We start from the raw sequence: 5156 nt of genomic DNA, 5'->3' as shown, positions 1-5156 counted from the left end.
CCTCCTGTCCTCCTTCAATTTCAGTAATACCTAATTCAGCAAATTTATCAGCAACATCAAATGTGTTTGGCTCATAATTCCTTCTCCTACCATCACCACTACTACCACCACCAGCACCCCATCTAAGTTTTAGGTATATCCGATGATCAAGAAAAACACAATTCCCCAAGATTTTTAAATGTAAATATATAAGTAAAATGGAGACAAATTCCTCGGAATTGCAAAATCCTGAACTTGAAAATCAGAAAAACAGATTCCCTAAAAGAGAAAGACAAGGAAACCAAAATGCAATATTTTACTCAGGTCTATGTGGTTCAAAAATCACTTTACCATATTTCTTATGCTTCTCCATTTGGCAGTTTACTCCCATATGGCCTTCTTCACCATAATTATAGCACGTACTATTAAAATTGGTCCCTGGAGGATCGAAATATCTTGGTCCTCTCTAAGAACTGAAATAAGATAAACAAGAAAAACAAAAGACTACGCCATTTGCATATCACTTGAGTTTTAAAATTCTATTAAAATTTAAAACTACAATAACTCAACTCACAAGCAATTTTCGTAACACAACATTGTCTGCTACTTCAGCTCCATCTCCTTGCTTGGACTTAGTTTCTCTGCTAGATCTCCAATCTCTAAAGTTCCATTTCCTTCCACTTCCATGGGTTAAGCTCTCACCACATCTTCTTCAGTTTGACTAACAACAACTGTTTGTGTTCCAGCAGTTTCAACTGTTTCCACATCCTCTTCAGCCACAAAATTCGGCTACACCAATCCAATACACATCCAAAACAATCATAAGTTCAAAAATAAGAAATGATATACAATCCCTAAGTCCAGTGAATACAACTAGAAGTAAATATTGCAATAACTTAATCAAATTCAATCCAATGAAGCTCCAAATTCAATTATTAATCCTAGAAAGAGGTTACATACAACAAAATAAAACAAATTAGCTGACTTAATCCTAGAAAGTGGTTACAAATTCTATAACAAATTAGCTGACACAACAAGAAATTCAGCTGCAAGACTTTGATAACTTGCAATTCTAATACTTAAACGAGAAACGAAACCCTAATTACAATTTCATATGGCCCCAAAACACAAAACAGGAAAATTAAAGTTCCAATTTCAAGAAACCGCAAAAAATAATCACAAAGACCCACTTACAGAGATCCATAATGTGATTCCTGCAACTCGCAAAATCATCCACCACAATATCTTCACAAAAAAACCCAAACACACATTCAAACTCTAATTCAAACAAAAAATCAGCATCAATCAAAACAATAATAATCACCTAAAACTTAGCTTCTCTAATCTTCATTAAAACTCACACATCAATCACTAATTCTTCCTCATCATAATGTGTTCACCGAACCCACTTTAATTTCTCAATTTCTAACTCAATTACCGATTCACTGAGAAAACCCTAGTTCTCGATTCATAACAGGACTCAATCCTATTCTTCATAATTAGCAGAAACACCAACTCCTTCTTCTTTTATACATCCTCACGATATAAATTTCTTCAAGCCATAACTCAATTTGACCTCTCGATTTTCAACTGAAGAAGAGCAGAAAAGAAGAACGAAAAAGAAGAAAGAAGAAGAGAGAATAAGAAGAGAAAATGAGTTTCAAAGAAGCAGGTGAAGAGGGGGAGAGGAGACGGCGATGACGAGTAAAAGATGGGTTAAGTGAATTAGATTTTCTCAAGTAATGCCGCCGGTCATCGATCTATGGAGGAGACGAAGCAGAGAAGATGAAGATAGAGCAAAACAGATAGAGTTCGAGTGGTTGGGAGGGTTTGGTGGGTGAATGAAGTGATGGACGGAGTTCGTTGGATCTAGCCATACGGATTGAGAAAAGAATCTGACGGTTGAGATTTTATTTGTGATGCTCATACGGATTGAGACGCATTTGTTTCTTTTGTGTTAATACGAACTCATGTTTTCGGTTTAATTATCAACCTTTAACATGAAAAAAAATCCAAAAAAAATATAATAAATTTAGAACATTATTTTCGACATTCTGATATAAAAAAATCCAAAAAATATAAGAATGAATCGGAAAACGAAAAATGAATTCGATAATTGGTGTGTTTCTTGTGTGCTTTCTCTTTGTGTTTTTGTGTTTCGGGTTTGAATTTCGAATAGTCATGAAGTAATTTTTACAAGTCATACAGGTCATGAAGTAGATTTAGTTCACACTGGTAAACTCAGGTTATAAGATTACTAGAGATGGACCACGAAATTCATGATGGTTCAGACTTCAAACTTAGCTGGATACATCATCAAAATCGATAAATATGAAGCTCAGTGTTGATTAGAACTCCAAATGTGGTATAAAAACATACAAACTATGATCCAAGAACCTATGGGAGGGTTTGACTTCAAACTTAGCATGATACATTATCGAAATCGATAAATATGAAGTTTAGTGTTGATTCGAACTCCAAATGTGGTATAACACATACAAACTATGAGCCAAGAACCTCCGGGAGGGTTTCTTCAAACAAACTTAGCATGATACATCATCGAAATCGATAAATATGAAGTTTAGTTTTGATTCAAACTTCAAATGTGGTATAACAACATACAAACTATGAGTCAAGAAGCTCTGGGAGGGTTCTGACTTCAAACTTAGCATGATACATCATCTAAATCGATAAATATGAAGCTCAGTGTTGATTCGAACTTCAAATGTGGTATAACGGAATACAAACTGTGAACCAAGAAGCTTCGGCAAGGTTCTGGCATATTGTACGCATACGATCGTAACCTGGCCGTGAGTGGACTACTATAAGTCCATCTACTTCGTACGAACGATGAATTCATCCATTACAGGTAAGATTCCTTCGGAATATACCCTGAAACGTTAAACAATCCATGTTCTGGAATATTGTGCGCATACCTTGGCTCCGAGATCGTAACCTGGCGTGATTGGACTACTATAAGTGCATCTACTTCGTACGAACGATGAATTCATTTATTTACAGATAAGATTCCTTCGGAATATACCCTGAAACGTTAAACAAACCATGTTTGGCATATTGTACGCATACCTTGGCTCCGAGATCGTAATTGGCCATGAGTAGACTACTATAAGTCCATCTACTTCGTACGAATGATGAATCATCCATTTACATGTAAGATTCCTTTGGAATATACCCTGAAACGTTAAATAAACCATGTTCTGGCATATTGTACGCATACCTTGGCTCCGAGATCGTAACCTTGCCGTGAGTGGACTACTATAAGTGCATCTACTCCGTACGAACGATGAATTCATCCATTTATAGATAAGATTCCTTCGAAATATATCCTGAAACGTTAAACAAACCATGTTCTGGCATATTATACGCATACCGTGTATACATATCGTCAAGAAGTCTTGAAGTAATATCATGTTCTGGCATATTGTACATTGGTACGTTCTTACATAGTTTCCGACTTATAGTAGTCCACTCCCGGCCATGTTTCGACCTCGGAGCCACTTTCTTTTTCGAAGTCGCCGGAAAAAGGTTTCATCCGTTATATATTAATGTTATCCAATCTCTCTCGGCCTCACTCAATTTCTCTTAGATTCCCATTGGTTTAATTATAAGGTTACCAATTAATTCAAATCAAATTTCCATCCACTTCATTTAATTTTATTTGTTACCGGTCAATCTTACCAAATTTGGTTGACGCATTCATTTTCAATCAGATATATCGGTTTTCGTCTAATTATTCATCATTTTAACCGTATGCGCCGATTGACTATAGTCAATTTCACATGTTATCAATCAATTTTATTCAATATCACTCGACATCACTCGATTGCTCCTGGAGTCAATGGGTTTATATGGTTAACTATTAAATCAAATCGAATTTTCATTTAGTACATTTAATTTCTTTTTTTATCTGTCAGTTTTACTTTATGTTGGTCAACCTCACCTATTTTCTCTTGGATTACATCGACTTCTCATGTTATTGATAATTTTAGCTGAATGTCCATACTCTTTAGTCAATTTAACTTGTTATATATTAACCTTATCCAACATCGCTCGCTCCACACGATTTTCCTTGGATTCCATGGGTATAATTGTATTATTACCTATTAATTTCAAATGAATTTCACCCGTTATTAATCAATTTTATTCAATAGTTACTCGATTTTTCTTGGATTCCATGCGTTTATATGGTTGACTATTAAGTCAACTCAGATATCCATTTAGTTCACTTAATTTATCCGAGACCAAAAATTTCAACTTGGCCAAGCTGATTTCTATTTTTCACCGAGATGAGAACTGATGCGTTAATCGGCATAATTGACCAAGTTCCACAGATTTTTTGACCGGAGGGATTATCGATATAGTTTTAAATTTTCAAGGTTTCGGTAAAGCTCCGAGATCTATTTCATGTTGTAGGATAGTTTTTTGGTTTCTTTTGTTTTTTTTTTCTCATTTGGAACCAGTTAAAACATTAGTAGCCAGAAAAATGACCAAGCGGACTAGGATCGGTTTCAAACGCAACCGATCCATCAACAGTTCCGTGGCAGTTTTGAAATCGAAAACCGAGGTGTATACGGTTTGGTCAATGGTTTTGCCTAAAAACCGGACCGACAGGACATTGTGCACCCCTAATAGTAAACTAAGATAACAACCATGATCCGTATGACACTAATCTAACCAATAAGAAACTAAAATGAGATCATTATCGGTTTCAAATGCCTACTTACAAAACTGACTTCTCTTTTGAACATGTGGTGGCCGCTTAAACTTGGTTGCTCAGAGAGGTTGTACCAACCGATTCATTTTTTAGTTGCTAGGAGTCGGTGCCTCAAAGTGAATAGCTACCTGAGCACTTTTCAAGATGCTATAGATGACTTGAAAGAGTGATGTAGCGAGCAAACACATTCGATCGTGGCTAGATATTAGATGACACAGGTTTGTAGCCGCCAAACTTTATGGCAGTTGCAACTTTGGATGCTTAAACCCTTAAAGTGACTAAAATTATGGGCTCTTGCTGGGATTTTGGTCGCTTAAGCCAGGTTTTCTTGTAGTGTTATCAAGTGGATGTACGCTTCCCAATTCGACCTGTTCTTTAGCCTTTAAACCAGACATTTTATCTGAACATTTGCCAACAAAACCAATTATTAAACATTATGTGG

General features: G+C 35.8%; 1 long non-coding RNA gene across 1 annotated transcript; it reads right to left on the bottom strand.

The window, feature by feature from the left end:
- Positions 1-712: 712 nt before the first annotated feature.
- Positions 713-1424, bottom strand: LOC113341401. The gene is made up of 3 exons (XR_003355920.1): positions 1304-1424; positions 1174-1224; positions 713-768 (listed from the first exon to the last, which is right to left on the bottom strand). It is a non-coding gene; the product is annotated as an uncharacterized LOC113341401 (long non-coding RNA).
- Between the last annotated feature and the right edge of the window lie 3732 nt (positions 1425-5156).

The sequence above is a fragment of the Papaver somniferum genome, unplaced genomic scaffold (genome assembly GCF_003573695.1).
Source record: "Papaver somniferum cultivar HN1 unplaced genomic scaffold, ASM357369v1 unplaced-scaffold_29, whole genome shotgun sequence".
In the NCBI taxonomy this organism is placed as follows: domain Eukaryota; kingdom Viridiplantae; phylum Streptophyta; class Magnoliopsida; order Ranunculales; family Papaveraceae; genus Papaver; species Papaver somniferum.
This window is presented reverse-complemented; position numbering and strand designations above follow the sequence as displayed.